This window comes from Cervus elaphus, chromosome 25, assembly GCF_910594005.1.
Source record: "Cervus elaphus chromosome 25, mCerEla1.1, whole genome shotgun sequence".
In the NCBI taxonomy this organism is placed as follows: Eukaryota; Metazoa; Chordata; class Mammalia; order Artiodactyla; family Cervidae; genus Cervus; species Cervus elaphus.
Genome location: NC_057839.1, coordinates 8,874,953 through 8,891,916, shown reverse-complemented (window position 1 = coordinate 8,891,916; position 16,964 = coordinate 8,874,953). Strand labels below are relative to the sequence as shown.

The 16,964-nt window shown below is 47.5% G+C and overlaps 1 long non-coding RNA gene across 1 annotated transcript; it reads right to left on the bottom strand.

Annotated features, from left to right (window-relative positions):
• Positions 1-2,704: 2,704 nt before the first annotated feature.
• Positions 2,705-16,918, bottom strand: LOC122683793. The gene is made up of 3 exons (XR_006337827.1): positions 16,763-16,918; positions 14,880-15,025; positions 2,705-2,905 (listed from the first exon to the last, which is right to left on the bottom strand). It is a non-coding gene; the product is annotated as an uncharacterized LOC122683793 (long non-coding RNA).
• Between the last annotated feature and the right edge of the window lie 46 nt (positions 16,919-16,964).

Genomic DNA, 16,964 nt, shown 5'->3' with positions numbered 1-16,964 from the left:
ACATGTCTCTTAGCTCCTTTCAACAAGAGGATCCTCAGGCTCCGTACCACCAGGGGATCTTTGGCTGCCTGACCCCAGCAGGCAGTCCTTTGTGAATCGGCCAGCGATGCCCACGCAGCGTGGGGACCCCCAGGTCCAACATTCAGGGTGGCTGTAGGTCTTCTGTTTGCGCAGCTGGGACCCAGGGAGACTGATCATGGCAGTGATCTCAGGCTGCAGGCCTGGACAACAGGCCCACCCTGGAGCTTACTTGACAACTGCCTCAGTCAGGACCCAGCTGGGGAAGGGCATCTCCAATTCCGGCAGGACTGCCTGCACCCCTGGGAGTCAGCACCAGTGTGTGCGCCCCACAGAGGACAGCAGGAGAGGCTGGTGACAGGCGGGAAGGCATATCCACTGCCCCCAACCAGACCCAGGTGTGACCCGCAAGTTCAGGGAGACGCCCTTTGAGAACGTAGGCCATGCATAATAATGATGGGACTACACCTTGCTTCTGGACGATCTGTCCTTTAATATACGTACAGCAGGTGCAGGGCAAAGGGAACTGGAGACACTGGCAAAAGCACTCCGCTCCTACCACACACTGGACTCTGGGCCCAGCCCCAGTCCTCCAGGCTGCCTTCCTGTGAAATGAGCTCTCTTGTGGCTTCCCAGAACCCATCTGCTCCTCCCCACAGCGGTCCTGGTGCTCCATCAGCCTCAATTACAAGCACCCCCTAACCGGTCCTGGCCCCACCTCCATCAGCCTCAGCCACAAGCGCCCCCTAACCAGTCCTGACCCCACTTCCATCAGCCTCAGCCACAAGCGCCCCCTAACCAGTTCTGGCCCCACCTCCATCAGCCTCAGCCACAAGCACCCCCTAACCAATCCTGACCCCACCTCCATCAGCCTCAGCCACAAGTGCCCCCTAACCAGTCCTGGCCCCACCTCCATCAGCCTCAGCCACAAGCGCCCCCTAACCAGTCCTGACCCCACCTCCAAGCCTCCAAACTACTGCTTCCTTCCCGGGTTGCCCTTCCCTCAGGCCTGAGTGTGGCAGCTCCTTCTTGCTATTTAGATCTAGGCTCAAACGTTACCCCCAAGAGAAGCCTTCCCGATCACCTACTGGTCTGGACCTCAAATAATTCTGATCTTGACTTTGTTTCTTGCTGGCTTGTGAACTTCAAAAACTGAGATGAGACCCCTTTCACTTGCTCTTTTAGCTCAAACGCCAGCACAAGGTGGCGCGTGGAAGCTACTCGATAAATACCTGCATGAACAGATGGGAGACTGGGAAACAGTCTGTCAACAAATGAGATGCTGGGAAAGACTGAAGGCAGAAGGGGATGACAGAGGAAGAGATGGTTGGATAGCATCACCAACTCAGTGGACATGAGTTTGAGCAAACTCAGGGAGATAGTGGAGGACAGAGAAGCTACAATCTGTGGAGTCGCAAAGAGTCAGACATGACTGAGCGATTGAACAAGAACAACAGAGAGGCTGACTGAGTGAATTCACACGCTCAGTTAAAACACAAAGGGCCAGCCCAGCTTCCCAAGGTCCCTTCAACGCCAAGCCAGTCCAGTAACAAGACCAATCCCAAGATCTGTGGGTGATGAGGTGGAAGCTCTTGGGAAGAGTTTCCCTATGTCAGGATGGGCTCTGGGATTATGCCTAGTTATGTTTTTCTTTTTATTGAGCATTGACTACCCGGCAAGCAGACTTGGAGGTCTTTGTTTAATTCACAGCCTCCCTGCGTGTGGTCACCATGGTGATTCCCACGTCACGGATAAGGACATACACTTGGGGGTGTTAGGCAACTGGCTCGAGGTCTCTGGGCTATCAAGTCAGAGACCCCACTCAGCCTGGCCCTGGAGGCCCGATGCGCAGACACCTCTCTCTCCCGCTTCCCCACACATCCCTACGTCAGCCCCCAAGTCTAGGGAGGGGATGAGGCAGGAACAAGAGCTCTCTGAATGACACCGTTCCTACGACCATCCACCAGGACCGTGCTCTGTGTGAGTCCCAGGGCCGAGGGCAGAGGGCACAGCCCCATCCTCCTGCAGCTCAGGGACACCCTTGTCACAATGAGTCACCCGTCACGTGGTCTTCTGGAAAGCTTTTCCTTAATTAAGGGTAATCAAAATTCCTCTGGTTTTTGTGGATTTCTTAAAATTCCTCTAGCGGGGTGGGGAGGGGTGGGGGGGACGGTATGTGGCGTGAGTACTAATGTCTGAATTCAGAGGAGACCCTTGAGGTGGCAGGGGTCTGGGAGGGGGAGTCTGGCCAGACAGCAAGCTGACTGGGCAGGCTGGCCTCCCGGGGCTTGCCCCAGTTTGGGGCCATTTCCTCCCCAAAGTCCTACTTCCCTCCCTTCAGCCCCAAGCTCTGTACCTTGGCAGAGGGCCAGAGGGCACCCGCCTGGGGAAGAGTGCCCAGCTCAGCATTCAGGAGCAGGCCTTGGACTACAGACACCGGCACCTCTGTTGAGACCCTGGAATTTTTTAATTTGAAGCCCAAAGTTCGTGCTCTCTCTCTCTCTCTCTCTCTCCCTCCCCTTCATTCATTCATTCATTCCTGGCACGCTGCACAATCTCCCCTCCTCCCACACCCCAACCCATTGTCATTCTGGTGGCATTTCAGCCTGCTGCAGGCGCGGGGAGGCTCCCTCTTCCAGATTTCTCTGCTGAATCCCTGGCAAGCACAAAGCCGGTAGGAGTGAGATTCGGTAACTAGCTTTTTAATTTCATGGCCGGAGGTTGTCAGGACAGTGCAGAGAAAACTGCCAACGATCCCGAGTGCGGCCCATGAATCTGGGGCAGAGCAGGCGAGAACAAGGGAACGCTTCAGCTGGGGCGGGGGTGCTGGCAGCCACTTGGATGAGAAAGTTGTCTTCGTCCAAATTTCTTTGATTCAGGTTCCGTGCTAATTTAAAAAAGAAAAAATCGATTCAGCAGTTTTCAGCCTTCCTCAATAAAGTGTTCAGAGGGCTAAGAAAGAAAAAACAGAAACAGTGCTCCGGAGATCCCTCTCTACGGGGGGATAAGGACCAGTCGGTCATAGGTTGCTAGGAGGTGGGGGCTGTTAACCCGAGGAAGAGTTGTCACATTCCCGGGTTCTCTTTGCTTTCCTAGATGATAGCACGTGTATATCTCCAGATGAAGGCACGCTGTCAAAATGTAAAGATCTGCAACCCAACCCTGAGCTCAGCCACACAGCTGCTGAGTGGCTGTGGGCTGGAGGCTCTCCCTCTCTCTGTGGACTCTGGAAATGGAGAGGATTGAACAGAACAACGCCTAACACCCTTCCTGCCCCTGTGCTTCTCTGCCTTTACCAAGCCCACCAGGGATCTTTTCATCACCTCCAGTCTGAGGCCTCTGGTCTCCTGAGCAGAATCTCAGATGGGTCTGAATTGTAAGGACTGGTCTGTGACCTCCCGAGAGGTGAGTGACAGAACGGTGGCATCAGGAAGAATGGGTTTCATTTAACCTGTCGTGCCATCCAAGATTCCCCAGCTGGATATATTTGGGCAAGTTAACACAGAAGAATAACGTGGTGAACTTGCACGGGGGTTTTGTGTTATGGTTCCCAGAACTTCCTCAAACATATTCTCTTTCAAATACATGCCTCACAACTACCCTATAAGTGAGGTCCTATCACTGGCCCCATTTTACAGATAAGAAAAGTGAGGTTCACATGCCCAAAAGGCTGACCAAGTCTAACCAGAGCTCCTACCCCGCACTTTGGCTTGCTCTGACCTAAGACAGACAAAAGTTGCTTCCAGAGAAGCAATTTGTGCAAGGGAGAAAAGTCAGGCACATTTTGCCAGATCCTTCCTTCCAGCTCCTGGCTCCTGTGCCACCCCATGCTGCCCTCTATTTGGCTGTATCCATCCAAGGCTCTTAGTCGCAAGCAACATAAATGAAGTATGGGTGATTTAAACTGAAAGCAAATTTATTAAAAGGATGCTGAGCAGCTCACAGATGAGACAGGAAGGCTGGAGATCGAGGCTTAGAAGGTAGGCAGGAATAAAGGGAGGTCAAACAGCCAGAAACACAGCTCAAACTCTTGCAATGAAACCAGCCCAGCAATGTCACCACTGCAGCTGCTACAAACCCAGAGTTCATGGCACAACCGCTGTAGCACTGTCTCAGCTGACCTCGGCCATGTGCTTGCACCTGAGCTGCAAGGGGAGCTGGGAAAGCGTGTACTGGGCACTTCCACCTTCTATAGGAAGGCTCTGCTGCCCAACAAATCTCAGAGGGTGGGAAGTTACCCCCAAAATAGGAAAGGTATTGAAATGCCAAGTGACCAAGCAGATGGTAAGTGTGCAGGTAAAGTCAGGTCAGGCCAGGTAATGCTGCGATAACAACAACAACAAAAATTCCTAAACCTGAATGACTTTAAGACACCAAAGACTTACTTCTTGATCACTCTACAGCTCCATCAAGGGTCAGCTGAGGGCTCTGCTCTAGGCAACCCAGAGCCCAGGCTAATGGAGCATCCACCATCATTGCCAGAGAGAAAGACCTGGAGCAGCCATTACAGAGTTTAGTCCAGAAGTGACATCACTCTACTCCTGGCTCACTGGCTGGAACTAGTCACATGGCTCTGCCTTGGGGCCAGCAGGTACAACACTGCCTTGGCCTAGAAGGCAGAGAGCTGAGAATATCTGGTGATGTCCACAGCCCACTAAATGGAACCTGCCAATCAGAACCTTCCTTGGGAGGGAATAGAAGAAAAAGGCACTGGAATGGAGGCAGGAGACCTGGGTTTCATTTCAGGGTTGAGCCACTGGGACCTGTACATTTCTCTAGCACCCCTAAAAATGGAGGAAACCCCCACTCTGAAGTGTGATCCCAGGAAGTAGTCCACTCAAGTATTAGCAGCATGTGGCGGCAGCAGATGCTCAGGGCACAGCATTTAAGTTAAGGAGTAGAAGTCCTGGGCGGGCGAGGAGTGACCAGTGCAGGAGCTGACCCAGTCTCCCGGAGCTCAGGCAGGAAGGCAACGCTGTCCTCACCCACGGGCTCTTCAGCTGCCGTACTGTCTCCCCAGAAAGATAAGCACTTCTGAGCAGCCCCAGGATCCCTCTGGAAATAAACCCTCTGCAAGCAACAAGAGCTGAGATTTCTGGGGTGCTCACAGGCCTCTTGGGCCCACACTCTGTTGCAGCTGCAGGGAGGAACCTGGCCAGACTGCGCCCCAGGAAAACACAGGGAGATGGGACACTGTGAGCGGGTCTGCCTGGACCTCTGAGGGGCCTTGCGCCCCAGCCCTTCCTAAAGTCATAAAGCTGACACTGCTAAAGGAGTGAGAACAGCTATTGGGACCGTTGTGCCCCATGACCAACAGACTAAACATTCAAGCTTCTTTCAAGATCCAGTCCAAGAAAAAGTGCAGGCGTACCTTCTGAGACAAGTGGGTTTCATTCACACAGCACAAACCACTAATTCCTCCCGATACACACTTGCCACTTCTTTCTTAAGAATATGTACACCAATTTTTAACCAGAGGTTGTATCAGAAAGGTCCAACTACACTTCCCAACCTGCTCCATAGCCCTCTAGGGCCTGGGGACTTAAGCAGCCCTCCTGGGTCAGAGCTTTCATGATGGCAGAGGAGCCTGGGAGCCTAAAGGTCATGGAGCTGCCCTGTCAGTCTTCCTCCAGACTTTTCCACGAGACACGAATTTCTGTTATTTTGTGGTTTCTAATTACTATCGATAAAAGCAAAATTCAACTGTGCAAAGCTACTGTGGAGGCAGAAAAGTAACTGTTAACCACAACTGTCTTCAAAGGCATATGGGGCTTGTTAAAAGTGTGACCTCATGTTCAGATGGCCTCTTTCATGGGCCTGGAACTGGGTTTGGAAGAGAGGGCTTGAGAGGCATCATCTGTGGGGCAACCTGTCAGGAGTACCTGGCATCTCACAGGCAAACCATGAGGGTGGGGAGTGAAGAAGAGACGGAGTGAGTAAGGGGAGAGAGGAGGTTATCAGTTGGGACAGAGGCTGGTGCATCCATGGGGTGAAATAGCTGACTATGAATCTCTCGGGACATATAAAGTCCTCTAAGAACAAGGAGGTTGAAAGTACAATTTGCAGTTTGTTTTCAGTGTTGCTGAAATGTCAGTCTCTCCTCTGATACTCTCAGAACTCCAATCCATGCCAAGGAATCAAGGTGCTGCATTTCACAAGAAAATCCATAAACTAAAATGAACACAGTAGAGGCTGGAGTTCTGATGCAGAGGTGACCATAGAGAAGTTGCAGAAACTGTGTCGTGGGGTCGGGCTTGGCCTTCTGCAGGGCCTAGGAAAGCGGTGGTGGGCGGAGGGCGGGGTGGGCGGTGACAGGAAAGCAGTGAGCAGTCTTAGCCAGATCTCAAGGAGCAGGGACGCCCTAGCCAGCATCCACCACGTGAGATACTTCTTGCCACTTCCTCCTCCGTCTCCCTGCCCCCAGTTTCACCAGGTCCAATCACACCCCATGTTGTCCCAGAGAAATCTTTGTCAATTTTGCATCTGGTATTCCTTCTGTCCCATTTAAAGCCCACTGTTTCCACTCCAAGGTCAAATTTAATCCCTGAAATGGCAGCATTTGAGGTCCCAGCTTATTTCATCCACCTCAACTCCTGCTGGTCCCCACTCCACCCCAAATATGTGCTCTGCAACCCCACGGGACTGGCATCCCTCTGCAGAATATATCCAATGCTCTTCAAGATCCTGGGCCTCTGCTCAAGCTGTAACCCTCTGCCTGGGGCTCTGAGCCTCTCTCCTCTCTATGTACTTATCCAGGAAAGGTCCTTTAGTTGCAACAGAAATGAACTCTGGCTGATTCAATCAGTAAAGTTATGCAGTAAAGAATATGGGCTGGGGCTTCCCTGACGGCTCAGTGGTAAAGACTCTGCCGGCCGATGCAGGAGACAAGGGTTTCAGTTCCTGATCCGGAAAGATCCCACATGCCGCAGGGCAGCAGAGTCTGTGTGCCGCAACCATGGAGCTTTGCTCTAGAGCCCAGGATCCTCAGCTGCTGAAGCGCACGTGCCCCGGAGCCTGTGCTCAGCAACAAGAGAAGCCTCGCAGTGAGAAGCCCACCCCACAAGAAGAGCAGAGCCCCTGCTGCCGCAGCTCGAGAAAATCCTGCACGACAAAGACTCAGCACAGCAACCCCCCCAAAAAAGGAATTCAAGTGGTTCCAGAAATCCCTGGGAAGGCCAGAGATCCAAGCCTGGAGATGACATGGACAGGAGTCACCCCTAAAATCACAGCACTGGACATGCCACGAAGATGCCACTGCCCCGGGGCTGGGTCAGAACAGCATCAGGTGCCTCCGACATGGACCGTACAGATACCAGACACCCCTGTGGGACCCCCACCACGGTCCCTCTGAGGCAGGACCCCACCTTCTGGAATGGAACTTGCTTTCTTCACCTGCCGCCTGCTGCGCCAAGCACCACAGGGGCCTCTAATGGTTGCAGTGAAAACCACATGTTTAGGAAGCCAGGAAATCAAGGTTCGGGGCTGCCAGGTAGAAGAGGTCTCCCCATCCTACAGAGACTCATAGGCGGGGATGGCCCAAATGAACAAATGTGTTCAAAGGCACTTCCATAAAAAAGGGCAACACCCACCACACTCATGAGGACCCTGCTTGAATGCCACCTTCTGGAGGATGTCCCCATGGCTGCCTTGAGCAGTTGCCTGTGCCCCTCTGTACCCTTTGTACTTCCATTCTCAGGAGCCACTATTGATGATCTCCCTCAAGGTATGAACGTGCTTCTCTTTACAGACAAGAGATGCAAGGGCCAGAGGGGAGATGTCAAGGATATTTTCAAGGGCACCATCAACCAAAGGTAATCACTTAGGTATCAGTGGCCAGCAGGGAACAAGGGTGAGAATTGGGAGTAGAGGTAGGGATGACAAAGATAAGCTAAAAAACCAACATGCCAAAAAATGATCACCCTTTTGATCTTGTTGATGGGGGTTGGAATTTTCTACCCAAGTAGGCAAACGTTCCTGACCTGGACCCATTGTCAGAATCTCTTAGGAAACCTGTTATAAATGCACATGGCCATGACCCACCTCTTGGGAATGATTCTGTAGATTTGAGGGATGGCTGAGCATCTATATTTTCAATGAGGTCCTCAGGGAATTTTGATGAACACCAAAGTTGAAGAAAGACTGACTGAAGACATCTACAAAGGTATGTGTAGTGAACTAGGTGGATTTATAGTCATTCTTAGACAAGATCTGAAGGGATGGGGCCCAGGAGAAGGAAGGTGATTCATTCACGCTTTTAGTCAATCATTTGTTTGGTAGTTTCTATGTTCAGTCATTCCACAATGATGGATTTAGTGGAGCAATGTGGTCAGGTTTGTATAAGTTAGGATGGGCTAGATTATGCTGTAGTAACAAACAACCCCACAATCTCAGTGGCTTAAAACAACCAAGGTTTATTTCTCAATCCTGCTGGTCCATTAGGGGTCACCTGGAGCCCCTACGCCATGACCTCTCATTTGGGCCCAGGATGATAGATCAGCCACTCTCTCAAACTGTGCTGGTTATCACGGCAGGCGAAAGAATTCTTGGAGGGTCTCATGTCAGCACTTAAATGTCCCAGCCCAGAAGTGACACGAATCCCTTCTGCTTACAGCTCACTGGCCAGAACCAGTTACATGTCCCCCAGCTAACCCTCAGGGTGTTGGTTCAGGACTGCTTCACCTCCATATTACAGCAGGATGGGGCAGTGCCTCAGTCAGCAAGACAAAGCTTTCCCAGATACCCTCAGCTTCTATCTCCTTGGTCAGAACTAACACCTATGGTCACCCTTAGCCACCCAAGGAATCTAGGAGAGACACTTTAACAGGGCACACTGAAGCCCTAGATAAAACTGGAGGATAAGAAAGGGAATGGATACTGGGTAGGCAACTAGAAGCATACGATTCAATAGGGCAGTCACTGGAGATTGATAGATAGCATTCTATGTGTGAAAACTGAAAACAGACAGAATGGATCCAGATCCCAGCAGCAATAGCATGGATGGCCCAACTATGAACCTGGCTTCACCGAGTCCACCAATTTAGGGACTGGTTAAGTGGTTCTCTATGTAATCAAAAGATTAAAACTAGCAAGTAATAAGTATAATTCTAAATACATATTGGGATTTCCCCGGTAGTCGAGTAGCTAAGACTCCACCCTCCTAACCACGGAGCCAAGGTTCAACCCCTGACCAGGGAACTAGATTCTACATGTTGAGGCTAAAACATCCTGTATGCTACAGTGAGGACTTGGAGTGGCCAAATAAAAATATATACTTAACAAATAATAATAAAATAAATATATATTAATCAGGATTTCTGCCCAATAACAGACTACAAGGGAGTACACTAGGATGTTGCATCAAGACCATGTTATCAGCTATTAGCTACTGAGTGCCAACCATGTGCCAGGAGAAGCTATAGACTGCATACACACTGTTTCACAACAAATGGTAAGTATTAGCATGCCCATTTTACAGATGAGCAAACTGAGGCTCAGCTGGTTCTTGTATTATTCAAGGTCACACACATGATAAGAGAGGTTCCCAATCCAAACTCAACCCAGATTTCAAACTTCCCATTCTTTTCTTACATTATATCAGATTGCCTCTTTTACTAAGCATACTTAATTAAAAATAATTTGAAATGACAATGTGCTAAAAACATCGCAGCCTGAAATGTTATCTAAGATGCGTATTTGGTGGGAGAGGCAGTGACAGCACTGATCGGTGCTGAGGACACCTGCTTATCAAAGCCTTGTTTTCTGAGTGTGTGTTTGGATCCAGTCGGTCATTACAGATGCTGGAAAACATCACAAAGAAATAAACAAAAAGCAGTTGAGATTCCTTGGTGCAGATGTAGCCAATATACTACAGACAGGAAATTTCGAGAAACACAGTATACTGTCAATTAAATAATGAACATCTGTATGGCCTAAGACTTAGTAAGGCTCTTTGGATGAAGATATGGCAGCAAGAAGACAAAGGGCCACACCATGAACATGGATGAGGACCAACAACCTGTCTAACCCAAGTGGGTGTGGTGTCTAAATGCAGCCCTGGACTTTGGAATGCTCCTGCAAGACTGGAAGGATACCAAGGCAACCCACAGATTTTCCTCTAGCCTTGGGGCCCGCTCTTGGCTCCAGGCTCCTAGTCCAGTTCAGCCATATATTATGGACAGCTCACTGGATTGCACCTGACCGCTCTGTAAACACAGCCAATATATTGATGATATTCTGCCATTTGGTGGAGGGCAGTATCAAAAATCTTGAATAGCCTGTTCCTATACCTAGAAGAGTTTTGCCAAGAGAACGCACTGCTCATAGCAAACACCCTCTGCCAACAACACAAGAGAAGACTCTACACATGGACATCACCAGATGTCAACACCGAAATCAGATTGATTATATTCTGTTCAGCCAAAGATGGAGAAGCTATATACAGTCAGCAAAAACAAGACCAGGAGCTGACTGTGGTTCAGATCATGAACTCCTTATTGCAAAATTCAGACTTAAACTGAAAAAAGTAGGGAAAACCACTAGACCATTCAGGTATGACCTAAATCAAATTCCTTACGATTATACAGTGGAAGTGACAAATAGATTCAAGGGACTAGATCTGATAGGGTGCCTAAAGAACTAAGGAAGGAGGTTCATGACCTTGAACTGGAGGCAGTGGTCAAAACCATCCCCAAGAAAAAGAAACACAAAAAGGCAAAATGGTTGTCTGAGGAGGCCTTACAAATAGCTGAGAAAAGAACAGAAGCTAAAGGCAAAGGAGAAAAAGAAAGATACCCAACTGAATGCAGAGTTCTAAAGAATAGCAAGGAGAGATAAGAAAGCTTTCCTTAGTGATCAATGCAAAGAAATAGAGGAAAATAATAAAATGGGAAAGACTAAAGATCTCTTAAAGATAATTAGAGATATCAAGGGAACATTTCATGCAAAGATGGGCACAATAAAGGACAGAAATGGTATGGACCTAACAGAAGCAGAAGATATTAAGAAGAGGTGGCAAGAATACACAGAAGAACTATACAAAAAAAGATCTTCACGACCCAGATAACCACAATGGTGTGATCACTCATTTAGAGTCAGACATCCTGGAGTCCAAAGTCAAGTGGACCTTAGGAAGCATCACTACGAACAAAGCTAGTGGAGGTGATAGGATTCCAGTTGAGCTATTTCAAATCCTAAAAGATTTGTGAAAGTGCTGCACTCAATATGCCAGCAAATTTGGAAAACTCAGCAGTGGCCACAGAACTGGAAAAGGTCAATTTTCATTCCAATCGCAAAGAAGGGCAATGCCAAAGAACGTTCACTGTACAATTGCACTCACCTCACACACTAGCAAGGTAATGCTCAAAATTCTCCAAGCCAGGCTTCAACAGTACGTGAACAGTGAACTTCCAGATGTTCAAGTTGGATTTAGAAAAGGCAGAGGAACCAGAGATCAAATTGGCAACATCTGCTGGATCATCGAAAAAGCAAGAGAATTCCAGAAGAACATCTACTTCTGCTTTAGTGACTACGCCAAAGCCTTTGACTGTGTGGATCACAACAAACTGTGGAAAATTCTGAAAAAGATGAGAATACCAGACCACCTGACCTGCCTCTTGAGAAACCTGTATGCAGGTCAAGAAGCAACAGTTAGAGCTGAATACAGAACAACAGACTGGTTCCAAATAGGGAAAGGAATATATCAAGGCTGTATATTGTCACCCTGTTTATTTAACTTATATGCCGAGTACATTATGCGAAATGCCGGGCTGGATGAAGCACAAGATGGAATCAAGATTGCCGGGAGAAATATCAATAACCTCAGATATGCAGATGACACCACCCTTATGGCAGAAAGCGAAGAAGAACTGAAGAGCCTCTTGATGAAAGTGAAAGAGGAGAGTGAAAAAGTTGGCTTAAAGCTCAACATTCAGAAAACAAAGATCATGACATCTGGTCTCATCGCTTCATGGCAAATAGATGGGGAGACAGGGGAAACAGTGAGAGACTTTATTTTGGGGGACTCCAAAATCACTGCAGATGGTGACTGTGGCCATGAAATTAAAAGACGCTTACTCCTTGGAAGGAAAGTTATGACCAACCTAGATAGCATATTAAAAAGCAGAGACATAACTTTGCCAATAAAAGTCCATCTAGTCAAAGCTATGATTTTTCCAGTAGTCATGTATGGATGTGAGAGTTGGACCATAAAGAAAGTTGAGTGCCAAAGAATGGATGCTTTTGAAGTGTGGTGTTGAAGAAGACTCTCAGAGAGTCCCTTGAACTGAAAGGATATCCACCCAGTCCATCCTAAAGGAAATCAGTCCTGAATATTCATTGGAAGGACTGATGCTGAAGCTGAAACTCCAATCCTTTGGCCACCTGATGTGAAGAACTGACTCATTTGAAAAGACCCTAATGCTGGGAAAGATTGAAGGCGGGAGAAGAGAACAACAGAGGATGAGATGGCTGGATGGCATCACTGACTTGCTGGACATGAGTTTGAGTAAACTCCAGGAGTTGGTGATGGATAGGGAAGCCTGGCGGGCTGCAGTCCATGGAATCGCAAAGAGTTGGACACAACTGAGCAACTGAACTGAACTGATATTTAGAAGATGGTTAAGAATCTTCCTACAATGCAGGAGACCAGGGTTCAATCCCTGGATCGGGAAGATCTCCTGGAGAAGGGAAAGGCAACCCACTCCAGTATTCTTGCCTGGAGAATTCCATGGATAGAGGAGCCCGGAAGGCTATATTGTCCATGGGTCGCAAAGAGCCGGACACGACCGAGCGACCAATATTACATTATATACTTAGAAGAGCAAATTTCCCATTTACTCATTCATTATTTTTTTTCATCCATCCATATTTACCAAGAGCCTATATGTACCAGGCACTATTCTAAGTGCTGGGGACACAATGATAAACAGACAAACCCTCCCTTCATGCAATTTAGAAGTTAGCAGAGGAGACACTGGTTAATTAAATAACATTCCAACCCAAATGTAAACCTGTGACTGTATTATGTTATCAACAATTGCTGAGGACCAGGAATTATGCTAACTAGAATGTCAAACTGAAGCTTCATCCTCACCAGAGCCCTGAGGAACTAAGGCTCTGAGACACGATGCAACTCTCCCAGTCACACCACCCCAAAGCGATGGAGCCGGCATTCCAATCCAGTGTCATCTGATGCAGAAAGCCCTCACGCTTGGCTGCTTTTTCATATCTCCCTTGGCAAACTATGGGTCTCAATTCCAGTTTCTGCCCTTTCTCTTTTGGAGATCCAGGTTTAGCCTTGCGGTCATTGACATAAAATATTCCAGCCCTTAATATGTACAATTCACTGGGTTCAGGCAATGTGCTACCAATTTTAACAATGAGAGGCGACGAGTATTTTTTCCTAAAGGATATCTGAAAATGAGATCACTACCTGGGCCAAAATTAAAACAATATCTGCGTAGAAAGTTCTAATGATCCCGGATTATTAATGCAGCAATGGCGCGCCCTGGTGACAACTGTTGTCTACTACATGTCTTTGTATTTTGGGTGTAGTGGAAACTTACCGCAACTCTGGATGAGTAATAAGCCAAGAGAAGGGGGTGACAGAGGATGAGACGGTTGGATGGCATCACCGACTCAACTGACATGAGTTTGAGCAAATTCCGGGAAATAGTGAAGGACAGGGAAGTCTGGTGTGCTGCAGTCCATGGGGTCACAGAGAGTCAAATACGACTTAGCAACTGCAGAAGTCTTGATTACTTTCTCCTCATTCCCTCGACCCCACCACAACCCATTTATAGCGATTCCAGAGATAAGGTCACAGCTATAAGATTCAACCTGTTTTCACAATTCAGAATTCTAGCAACTAGGATATGATACAAGGTCCTCAGGAGACTGACAAACGATTAAACCATTTGCTGTCAGTCTCTGGGATCAGTTACCCATTTGGTCATGATGGATTAATCCATCATCCCCTGCTTTTTCTAAAAGTGGTGGCTACAAATGACACCCTCCTCCACCCACTCCCAACACAGATTCTCTCTCTGAGTTTATCCCATGATTATAGGAAATAGACCAAAACTTACACGTCTACTTTGAGCTAGGTATTGAGCTCTGGGCTGGAAACATGGTGATGAACAGCAAGCTGTGGTCTTGGCTCTAAAAGTTTAGCAGTGGGAACAAGTGGCCAATTAACCTATAAATTATTCACTTTCAATTACAATAATTGTTACAAGAAAGAGGCTCTGAGAGTCTATACAAGCGAGACAAGACCAATTAGGTCAGAAGGTCAGAAAAGTTTACCCTGAGGAAAGAGAGTAAGGTGTGCCTGTCAAAATGGAGAAGAGGCTGGTCAAAGTGATCAGAGAACTTATAGAATAATGAACTTGGGGCCCAGGCAGCCTGAACCCAGGCCTCTCCTGGGACTAAAAGTGGGTGATGAGTGTGGGAACAATTAGGAGAAACAGTCATTAGGAAATCCCCAGGATGGCTGAAGTATTAAGAGATAATGTTGGTTATTAACTTAACCTTTGAAGAAGACTGAACTTGAATTAAAGGATGAGTATAAACTATAACACATCAATATTCATTTTAAGGGCTAAATGCTTTTACATGGGAAATATTGGAGTGGAGAGCATCCATAATAGAGACATCTCGATTATTTCTCTTCTTAGGAGCCAAGGATATTGAAGACTTTACTATTTACATACCCTCCACTGCTTATGGAAGATGAGGAAATAACAATGCCTAGGTTATGGGCAGGAGTTCAGTCAGTAACAGGCAAAAGCTGAAAGGAAGAGGATAGTGGTGGCAGTTCCAATGATGAATTGTAGCTACGAAAAAATTGAGAAAAAAAGCCTTACCTTTGATGTCAGCTAGCTCGCAAAATGTAGTACACCGTAGGCTAAACATTGCCAAGATTTGGATTCAGGAAACCTGAGTTCAACCCCTCCTCTTCCACCTTTAGCTAGGTGATCAGGGTAACAAACTCTGTGCCTCATTTCTGGATCTGCAAAGTAGCGATAACTGCTTTTTAGATTGTGAAGTAGTGTATACAAAGTACTTGGTATCATGCCTGTAATATTCCAATTACTCAACATTCATTTATTATTATTATAGGCTTCCCAGGTGGCTGAGTAGTAAAGAAACCACCTGCCAAAGCAGAGGACAGACACAGGAAATGTGAGTTCTGTACCTGAGTGGGGAAGATACCCTGGAGAAGGAAATAGCAACCCACTCCAGTATTCTTGCCTGGAAAATTCCATGGAGAGAGGCGTCTGGCAAGCCACAGTCCATGGGTGTTGCAGAGTCAGACACAACTGACCAAGCAAGCCAAAAAAAAAAAAAGAAAAAACTATCTGGAAGGAAATACACACACACACACACACACACACACACACACACACAATCAGGGGACTTAAGGAAATACATACACACACACACACACACACACACACACACCAGAATCAGGGGACTTAAGGAAATACATACACACACACACACACACACACACACACACCAGAATCAGGGGACTTAAGGAAATACATACACACACACACACACACACACACACACCAGAATCAGGGGACTTAAGGAAATACATACACACACACACACACACACACACACACACCAGAATCAGGGGACTTAAGGAAATACATACACACACACACACACACACACACACACACACACACCAGAATCAGGGGACTTAAGGAAATACACACACACACACACACACACACACACACACACACACACACACCAGAATCAGGGGACTTAAGGAAATACATACACACACACACACACACACACACACACACACACACACCAGAATCAGGGGACTTAAGGAAATACATACACACACACACACACACACACACACACACCCCAGAATCAGGGGACTTAAGGAAATACACACACACACACACACACACACACACACACACACCCCAGAATCAGGGGACTTAAGGAAATACACACACACACACACACACACACACACACACACCAGAATCAGGGGACTTAAGGAAATACATACACACACACACACACACACACACCAGAATCAGGGGACTTAAGGAAATACACACACACACACACACACACACACACACACACCAGAATCAGGGGACTTAAGGAAATACACACACACACACACACACACACACACACACACACACACACCCCAGAATCAGGGGACTTAAGGAAACACACACACACACACACACACACACACACACCCCCCCCAGAATCAGGGGACTTAAGGAAATACACACACACACAGACACACAGACACACAGACACACAGACACACACACACACCAGAATCAGGGGACTTAAGGAAATACATACACACACACACACACACACACCAGAATCAGGGGACTTAAGGAAATACACACACACACACACACACACACACACACACACACCAGAATCAGGGGACTTAAGGAAATACACACACACACACACACACACACACACACACACCAGAATCCGGGGACTTTTTTACAGCACAATTTTCTGTTATTTTTCAATTTTCTAAAATAAGTATGTATTTCTATTAAAATCAGAAGGGGAAATAAAACCCACAATTTTTGAATAAAAGAAATAACTAGTCCACTGCTTCCCACATTCCCAGATCACATCTGTTGCTCAAAAAGGGCGTGGGAATACATGTTAAAAGCACAGATTCCCAGGCTACGATCTAGAAATACTGAATCAGAATCTCTAAGGGACAAACCTGTTAATCTATGCATTCAATCAGCCTAGCAGACGATTCTTACAATCAAGTACTCTCGGAACGCGCAGATTTAGAGCGAGGGGGCTGTAAAGGGACAAGGGCGAGGAAGGCCAACCCACGCTGCAGCAAACACTAGGGCCTACGCCTACAAGTCCCATCCTGTTCCGCAAACTGGAGACGCCCCACGGAGCCTGCCGGTAGA